A 9,771-nucleotide genomic window follows, 5' to 3' on the forward strand; every position below is an offset into this window, starting at 1 on the left:
AAATCGTCTAATTGTTCTAGCAAATTTGCAGTTATTGGAGATTTTGCCCTTTCTGTCTCTTGCGTTGATGCTCCCTCTTGGCTTGAATCAGTCAAGCCAAGGCTGAATGATGGCACTGGATCTGTTTTAGGAACATAGGATGCTGTCCGTGCCATCATCATCAAGGCAGCAACGTCTTCTGCGGCTGGATGACTGCGTCATCATGTATAACGTATTATAAGAGTAAGAATATACGGATCATAAGCAAAGATTGATTTTAGTCTGATGAACTTACATTTTAGATGGAGCTGGGGGAAGCATGGGTGTGGTTTCTTGAAGTTGTTGGGGGGGATCAGGAGTGCTGCACAGTTACACAAAATTAATCATGGCGTAAAAAAAACTACTCAGGGAACAATATACACCCAAACTGTTACCAAATATACACCCGAACTGTAACCCAATATACACCCAAACTCTAAACAAATATTCACCTTATACTATTTCTTACGTTTCTGTAGTTCCTTCAATCTGTAGCAGAGGGGTTGGTTCAAAATCTGACTCAGGTGTTTCTTGAAGTTCCGGCACAGTGGTTGTTTGGGACGCCGGCACAAAAACTTGAATCGGGACTCTAAACAAGAAGAAAAATGAAAGGTTAACAACGCCTTTGGAAATAATAAGGTAATAAGGTTGAAATATTCTTGAAAAACTCACATTACAAGCGCATCCGACGTTGTCTGTTCCCTCACAACCATCATATTCGAATCAGCCGACTCACTGGCTGACTGTTGAACCGGACTCAACCTAAAATACACCCAAAGAAAGTCAAAAAATACACCCGAACAATTCAAAAAGAAGACAGGCTTTATTTTTTGAGAACTTACATACTTGCAGTTTTTGCTTTTTTTTCCTGCTTTTTTTTTCTTGAATAAAATAATAAAGGACTTTTTTTTTCTAAAAAAAATATATACAGAATTAGAAGTAGAAGGTAATAGAAGAACAAAAGTAACGATTATTTGAAAGAGAAATTACATGCTCTCTGACGGCTGGTTTACACTACTCTGTTCTGTGCGTCCTTGAGAGGAAGGATCATCACTTTCCAAGTTCACAGCCAGTATTCTAAACAGATTTCATGTTATTCAGACAAAATAAGAGACAGGTATAAAATACACCCAAATGAATGCACAATATACAACCAACTGAATGGACTAGTTACTTTTAGGGATGTTTTCATTAGTTTTTATGCTAAATTCATATTTCTGGACTTTACTATGAGTTTGTGTATTTTTCAGTGATTTTAGGTAATTTCTGGCTGAAATTGAGGGACCTGAGCAAAACTCTGATAAGGAGGCTGACAAAGAACTGCTGATGTTGTTGGAATCTGACCTCCCTTCACTCAAAATGAATTTTCTGGAGCTACAAAACTCCAAATGGCGCGCTCTGAACGGCATTGGAAAGTAGACATCCAGAGCTTTCCAGCAATATATAATAGTCTATATTTTTATTCGTGATTAGACGACGTAAACTGGCGCTCAACGCCAGTTCTATGCTACATTCTGAAGTCAAACGCCAGAAACACGTCACGAACCAGAGTTGAACGCCAAAAACACGTTACAACTTGGCGTTCAACTCCAAAAAAAGCCTCAGATCGTGTAAAATTCAAGCTCAGCCCAAGCACACACCTAGTGGGCCCCGGAAGTGGATTTCTGCATCAATTACTTACTTCTGTAAACCCTAGTAGCTAGTCTAGTATAAATAGGACTTTTTACTATTGTATTAGGGGACTAGTCTTTGATGGTATTTTTGATCTTTTAACCACGTTACATCTTTGGTCTCAATTTTATTTTATTATTCATCTAAGGAGACTATTGATCACGTTTTAGGGGCTGGCCATTCGGCCATGCCTGGACCTTCATCACTTATGTATTTTCAACAGTGGAGTTTCTGCACACCATAGATTAAGGGTGTGGAGCTCTGCTGTACCTCAAGTTTCAATGCAATTACTACTATTTTCTATTCAATTCCGCTTGTTCTTATTCTAAGATATTCGTTTCACTTCAACATGATGAATGTGATGATCCGTGACACTCATCATCATTCTCACTTATGAACGCGTGACTGACAACCACTTCCGTTCTACCTTAGACCGGGCGCATATCTCTTGGATTCCTTAATCAGAATCTTTGTGGTATAAGCTAGAATTGATAGCGACATTCATAGGAATCCGAAAAGTCTAACCTTGTCTGTGGTATTCCGAGTAGGATTCCGGGATTGAATAACTGTGACGAGCTTCAAACTCGTGATTGTTGGGCGTGATGACAAACGCAAAAGAATCAAGAGATTCTATTCCAACATGATCGAGAACCGACAGATGATTAGCTGTGCCGTGACAGAGCATTTGGACCTTTTTCACTGAGAGGATGGGATGTAGCCATTGACAACAGTGATGCCCTACATACAGCTTGCCATGGAAAGGAATAAGAAGGATTGAAGGAAGACAGTAGGAAAGCAGAGATTCAGAAGGAACACAACACCTCCATGCACTTATCTGAAATTCCCACTATTGAATTACATGAGTAACTCTATCTTTATTTTTTGTTTTATTTATTTACTATTTGAAAACTCCACAACATTTATTATCCGCCTAACTGAGATTTAAGAGCTGACCATAGCTTGCTTCATACCAACAATCTCCGTGGGATCGACCCTTACTCACGTAAGGTATTACTTGGACGACCCAGTGCACTTGCTGGTTAGTTGTGCGGAGTTGTGACTAAGTGTGATTCACGTTTGAGAGCGCTACCAAGTCTTTGGAGCCATTGTTGATGATCACAATTTCATGCAGCAAGTTTTTGGTGGTGCCGTTGCCGGGGATTGTTCGAGTTTGGATAACTGACGGTTCATCTTGTTGCTCAGATTAGGTAATTTTCTTTTTTTTTTTATTTTGTTTTCTTTTCAAAAAGTTTTCAAAAATATTTTTCAAAGATTTTCTCCCTCTATTTTCGAAAAATCCTTCAGAGTTTTTAAGAATGAATTCTAGAGTTTCAAAATGGTATGCTGAAGCTTGGCTGACCATTAAGCTTTAGACTAACCTGGTATGATTCTTGGGATTTTGATTGAGGACTTTGAATTCATTACTTTCTTTGTCCTATATGTTTTTCAAAAAATATAAAGTAAAATCCAAAAAAATAATAAAATTATAAAAATCAAAAATATTTTTGTGTTTCTTATTTGAGTCTTGTGTCATGTTTTAAGTTTGGTGTCAATTGCATATTCATTTTATTCTTGCAATTTTTGAAAATTCATGCATTCATAGTGTTCTTCATGATGTTCAAGTTGTTCTTGGTAAGTCTTCTTGTTTGATCTTGATGTTTTCTTGTTTTGTGTCTTTTGTTGTTTTTCATCTGCAACTTTGCATTCATATTGTCTAAGCATTAAAGATTTCTGGTGGACGAAATTGTGATCCTCTTTGAATTTGCATGAGATTTAAAAATTGGCTCTATTGGAATTTATGATCACAACTTCATTCAACTTAACCAGCAAGTGTACTGGGTCATCTAAGTAATACCTTACGTGAGTAAGGGTCGATCCCACAGAGATTGTTGGTATGAAGCAAGCTATGGTCACCTTGTAAATCTCAGTTAGGCAGATTAAATGGTTATGGGTTTCGAAAATTAATAATAAATAGAAAATAAAAAGGGATAGAAATACTTATGTGAATCAATAGTGGGAATTTCAGATAGGCGTGTGGAGATGCTAGAATCCTTTCGAATCTCTACTTTCTTATTGCTTTCATCCAATCCTTCTTACTCCTTTCCATGGCAAGCTGTATGTAGGGCATCACCATCATCAATGGCTACTTTTAATCCTCTCGGGAAAATGGTCCTATGCGCTGTCACTGCACGGCTAATCGTCTAGAGGCATCACCCTTGTTGATGGCTACATCCCATCCTCTCAGTGAAAATGGTCCAAATGCTCTGTCACAGCACGGCTAATCATCTGTCGGTTCTCAATCAGGTTGGAATAGAATCCCTTGATTCTTTTGCATTTGTCATCACGCCCAGCCTTCAGGAGTTTGAAGCTCGTCACAGTCATTCAATACCGGAATCCTACTTGGAATACCACAAACAAGGTTAGACCTTCCGGATTCCCGGGATCCTACTCGGAATACCACAGACAAGGTTAGACTTTCCGGATCCCCATGAATGCCGCCATCTATCTAGCTTATACCACAAAGATTCTGTTGGGGAATCTAAGAGATATGCGCCCGGCCTAAGGTAGAACGGAAGTGGTTGTCAGTCACGCGCGTTCATAGGTGAGAATGATGATGAGTGTCGCTGATCATCACATTCATCAAAGTGTTGTGCAACGTATATATTGGAATAAGAATAAAAGAGAATTGAGTAGAAAGTAATAGTAATTGTATTGAAACTTGAGGTACAGCAGAGCTCCACACCCTTAATCTATGGTGTGCAGAAACTCCACCGTTGAAAATACATAAGTGAAAGGTTCAGGCATGGCCGAATGGCCAGCCCCCTGAATGATCAAAAGACTGAATGATCAAAGACTAAACAGTCAAAAGATTAAACTGTCAAAAGATGTCTAATACAATAGTAAATTATCCTATTTATACTAGACTAGCTACTAGGGTTTACATGAGTAAGTAATTGATGCATAAATCCACTTCTGGGGCCCACTTGGTGTATGCTTGGGCTGAGCTTGATCTATCCACGAGTTGAGGTTTCTCTTGGAGTTGAACTCCAAGTTATAACGTGTTTTGGGCGTTCAACTCCGGATCATGACGTGTTTCTGGCGTTTAACTCCAGACAACAGCATGTACTTGGCGTTGAACGCCAAGTTACGTCATCAATTTCCGAATAAAATATGGACTATTATATATTGCTGGAAAGCTCTGGATGTCTACTTTCCAACGCCGTTGAGAGCACGCCATTTGGAGTTCTATAGCTCCAGAAAATCTATTTCGAGTGTAGGGAGGTCAGATTCCAACAGCATCAGTAGTCCTTTTGTCAGCCTTTTTCAGAGTTTTGCTCAAGTCCCTCAATTTCAGCCAGAAATTACGTGAAATCACAGAAAAACATACAAACTCTTAGTAAAGTCCAGAAATGTGAATTTAACATAAAAACTAATGAAAACATTCCTAAAAGTAGCTTGAACTTACTAAAAACTACCTACAAACAATGCCAAAAAGCGTATAAATTATCCGCTTATCAATTTCTAAGTTTGGTATCTTGCATGTTTTCTTTGCATAAATTTTTTTTTTAAAATATGTTCTTGATGTTCATCATGATCTTCAAAGTGTTCTTGGTGTTCATCTTGACATTCATAGTGTTCTTGCATGCATCATTGGTTTTGATCCAAAATTTTCATGTTTTGGGTCATATTTGTGTTTTTCTCTCTCATCATTAAAAATTCAAAAATAAAAAAATATCTTTTCCTTGTTTTCTCATAAATTTCGAAATTCCCTCTCCTCTTCTTCTATTTATTTATTTATTTACTAACACTTCTCTTCACCTCTCTTCATCTCAAATCACTGCCCTTATCCTCACCCTTCTGTTTGGATTGTCTTTTCTTTATTCCCCTTCTTCTTCTACTAACAATAAGGAACCTCTTTACTGTGACATAGAGAATTCCTCTTCCTTTTCTGTTCTCTTCTTTCTCATATGAGCAGGAACAAGGAAAAAGGCATTCTTGTTGAAGCTGATCCAGAACCTGAAAGAACTCTGAAGAGGAAACTAAGAAGCTAAATTACAACAATCCAGAGACAACCTTGCTGAAATTTTCGAACAAGAAAAGGAGACGGCAGCCAAACCCAACAACAATAATGCAAGAAGGATGCTTGGTGATTATACTGCACCTACTTTCAAGTTTGATGGAAGAAGCATCTCAATTCCTGCCATTGGAGCAAACAATTTTGAGCTGAAACCTCAATTAGTTGCTTTAATGCAACAGAACTGCAAGTTTTATGGACTTCCATCAGAAGATCCCTACCAGTTCTTAACTGAGTTCTTGTAGATCTGTGAGACTGTTAAGACTAATGGAGTAGATCCTGAAGTCTACAGGCTCATGTTTTTCCCTTTTGTTGTAAGAGACAAAGCTAGAGCATGGTTGGACTCTCAACCTAAAGATAGCCTGGACTCCTGGGATAAGCTGGTCACAGCCTTCTTGGCTAAGTTCTTTCCTCCTCAAAAGCTGAGCAAGCTTAGAGTGGATGTTCAGACCTTCAAACAAAAAGATGGTGAATCCCTCTATGAAGCTTGGGAAAGATACAAGCAGATGACCAAAAGATGTCCTTCTGACATGTTTTCAGAATGGACCATGATAGATATATTCTATTAGGGTCTATCTGAGTTCTCTAAGATGTTACTGGACCATTCTGCAGGTGGATCCATTCACCTAAAGAAAACGCCTGCAGAGGCTCAAGAACTTATTAACATGGTTGCAAATAACCAGTTCATGTACACTTCTGAGAGGAATTCCGTGAATAATGGGACGCCTCAAAGGAAGGGAGTTCTTGAAATTGATGCTCTGAATGCCATATTGGCTCAGAAAAAAATGTTGACTCAGCAAGTCAACATGATTTCTCAAGGTCTGAATGGATGGCAAAACGCATCCAACAGTACTAAAGAGGCATCTTCTGAAGAAGAAGCTTGTGATCCTGAGAACCCTACAATAGCAGAGGTAAATTATATGGGTGAACCTTATGGAAACACCTATAATTCATTATGGAGAAATCATCCAAATTTCTCATGGAAGGATCAACAAAAGCCTTAACAATGCATTAATAATGGTGGAAGAAATAGGCTCAGCAATATCAAGCCTTATCCATTATCTTCTCAGCAATAGACAGAGAATTATGAACAGAGTACCTCTAACTTAGCAAACTTAGTCTCTGATCTGTCTAAGGCCACTTTAAGTTTCATGAGTGAAACAAGGTCCTCCATTAGAAATCTAGAGGCACAAATGGGCCAACTGAGTAAGAAAATCACTGAAACTCCTCCTAGTACTCTCCCAAGCAATACTGAAGAAAATCCAAAAAGAGAGTGCAAGGCCATTGATATAATCAATATGGCCGAACCTAGAGGGGAAGGAGAGGACATGAATCCCAATGAGGAAGACCTCATGGGACGTTTCTCAAGTAAGAAGGAGTTCCCTATTGAGGACCCACAGGAATCTGAAGCCCATATAGAGACCATAGAGATTCCATTAAACCTCCTTCTGCCATTCATGATCTCTGAAGACTATTCTTCCTCTGAAGAGGATGAAGATGTAACTAGAGAGCAAGTTGCTCAATATCTAGGAGCTATCATGAAACTGAATGCCAAGATATTTGGTAATGAGACTTAGGAAGGTGAACCTCCCTTGCTCATTAGTGAACTAGATACCTGGGTTCAGCAAACTTTACCTCAAAAGAGACAAGATCCTGGCAAATTCGTAATACCCTGTACCATAGGCACCATGACCTTTGAGAAAGCTCTGTGTGACCTACGGTCAGGCATAAATCTTATGCCACTCTCTGTAATAGAGAAGCTGGGGATCATTGAGGTACATCCTGCCTTATTCTCATTATAAATGGCAGACAAGTCAGTAAGACAAGCTTATGGAATTGTAGAGGACGTGTTGGCAAGGGTTGAAGGCCTTTACATCCCTGCTGATTTTATAATCTTAGACACTAGGAAGGAGGAGGATGAATGCATCATCCTTGGAAGACCTTTCCTAGCCACAATAGGAGTTGTGATAGATGTTAACAGAGGAGAATTAGTCCTTCAATTGAATGCGGACTACCTTGTATTTAAGACTCAAGGATCTTCTTCTTTAACAATGGAGAGGAAGCATGAAAAGCTTCTCTCAGTACAAAGTCAAACAAAGCCACCACAATCAAACTCTAAGTTTGGTGTTGAGAGGCCATAGCCAAACTCTAAGTTTAGTGTTGAATCCCCACATCCAAACTCTAAGTTTGGTGTTGGGAGTCTACAACATTGACCTGATCACCTGTGAGGCTCCATGAGAGCCCACTGTCAAGCTATTGACATTAAAGAAGTGCTTATTGGGAGGCAACCCAATTTTTATTTATCTAATTTTATTTTACTTTCATTGTTCTTTTATGTTTTATTAGGTTCATGATCATGTGGAGTCACGAAAAAAATACTAAAATTAAAAACAGAATCAAAAACAGCAGAAGAAAAATCACACCCTGGAGGAAGGACTTACTGGCCTTTAAACGCCAGTAAGGAGCATCTGGCTGGCATTCAACGCCAGAACAGAGCATGGATCTGGCGCTGAACGCCAGAAACATGCAGCAATCTGGCATTTAAACGCCAGGATTGCACACTGAGGAAAGCTGGCGTTCAACGCCAGAAACATGCTGCAGATGGGCGTTGAATGCCAAGAACAAGCATAGAGCTGGCGTTTAACGCCAGAAACAAGCACCAATCTGGCGTTAAATGCCAGGATTGCATGCAGAGGACATTTTACACGCCTCATTGGTGCAGGGATGAAAATCCTTGACACCTCAGGATCTGTGGACCCCACAGGATCCCCATCTACCTCAACTCACCTTCTCTCTTCTTCACCAATCACCTCAATCTCTCTTCCCCATCACCTCTTTATCACTCACATCCATCCATCTCTTCCCCACCCAATCCCACCCATATGGCCGAAACATACACATCTCTCCCTCTCCTCCATATTTTCTTCTCCTTCCATTCTTTCTTCTTTGCTCGAGGGCGAGCAACATTCTAAGTTTGGTGTGGTAAAATGGTGCACGAAATTGTGATCATCAATGGCGCCATCAACATGGTACACTCAATTGCAATCTCAACTCTTTATCACAACTTCGCACAACTAACCAGCAAGTGCACTGGGTCGTCCAAGTAATAAACCTTACGCGAGTAAGGGTCGATCCCACGGAGATTGTTGGTATGAAGCAAGCTATGGTCATCTTGTAAATCTCAGTCAGGCAGATTCAAATAGTTATGGATGATTTATGAATAAAGCATAAAATAAAGATAGAGATACTTATGTAATTCATTGGTGAGAATTTCGGATAAGCGTATGGAGATGCTTTGTCCCTTCCGTCTCTCTGCTTTCCTACTGTCTTCATCCAATCCTTCTTACTCCTTTCCATGGCAAGCTGTATGTTGGGCATCACCATTGTCAATGGCTACAGTCCCGTCCTCTTAGTGAAAATGTTCAACGCGCTCTGTCACAGCATGGCTATTCAGCTGTCGGTTCTCGATCAGGTTGGAATAGAATCTAGTGATTCTTTTGCGTCTGTCACTAACGCCCAGCCTTCAGGAGTTTGAAGCTCGTCACAGTCATTCAATCCTTGAATCCTACTCAGAATACCACAGACAAGGTTTAGACCTTCTGGATTCTCTTGAATGCCGCCATCAATTCTAGCTTATACCACGAAGATTTTGATTAAGGAATCCAAGAGATAAACATTCAAGCCTTGTTTGCTTGTAGAATGGAAGTGGTTGTCAGACACGCGTTCATAAGTGAGAATGATGATGAGCGTCACATAATCATCACATTCATCATGTTCTTGGGTGCGAATGAATATCTTAGAACAAGAATAAGCTGAATTGAATAGAAGAACAATAGTAATTGCATTAATGCTCGAGGTACAGCAGAGCTCTACACCTTAATCTATGGTGTGTAGAAACTCCACCGTTGAAAATACATAAGAACAAGGTCTAGGCATGGCTGAATGGCCAGCCCCCAATGATCTAAGAACTAGACATCCAAAGATGATCCTAAGATCTAAAGTGATCA

At 39.6% G+C, this 9,771-nt stretch overlaps 1 non-coding gene across 1 annotated transcript; it reads right to left on the reverse strand.

Moving 5' to 3' along the window:
- Positions 1-6,192: 6,192 nt before the first annotated feature.
- On the reverse strand, positions 6,193-6,296 carry LOC130977317 (small nucleolar RNA R71). The gene has a single exon (XR_009085015.1). It is a non-coding gene; the product is annotated as a small nucleolar RNA R71 (small nucleolar RNA).
- Between the last annotated feature and the right edge of the window lie 3,475 nt (positions 6,297-9,771).

Source organism: Arachis stenosperma, chromosome 4 (genome assembly GCF_014773155.1).
Source record: "Arachis stenosperma cultivar V10309 chromosome 4, arast.V10309.gnm1.PFL2, whole genome shotgun sequence".
Taxonomy (NCBI): domain Eukaryota; kingdom Viridiplantae; phylum Streptophyta; class Magnoliopsida; order Fabales; family Fabaceae; genus Arachis; species Arachis stenosperma.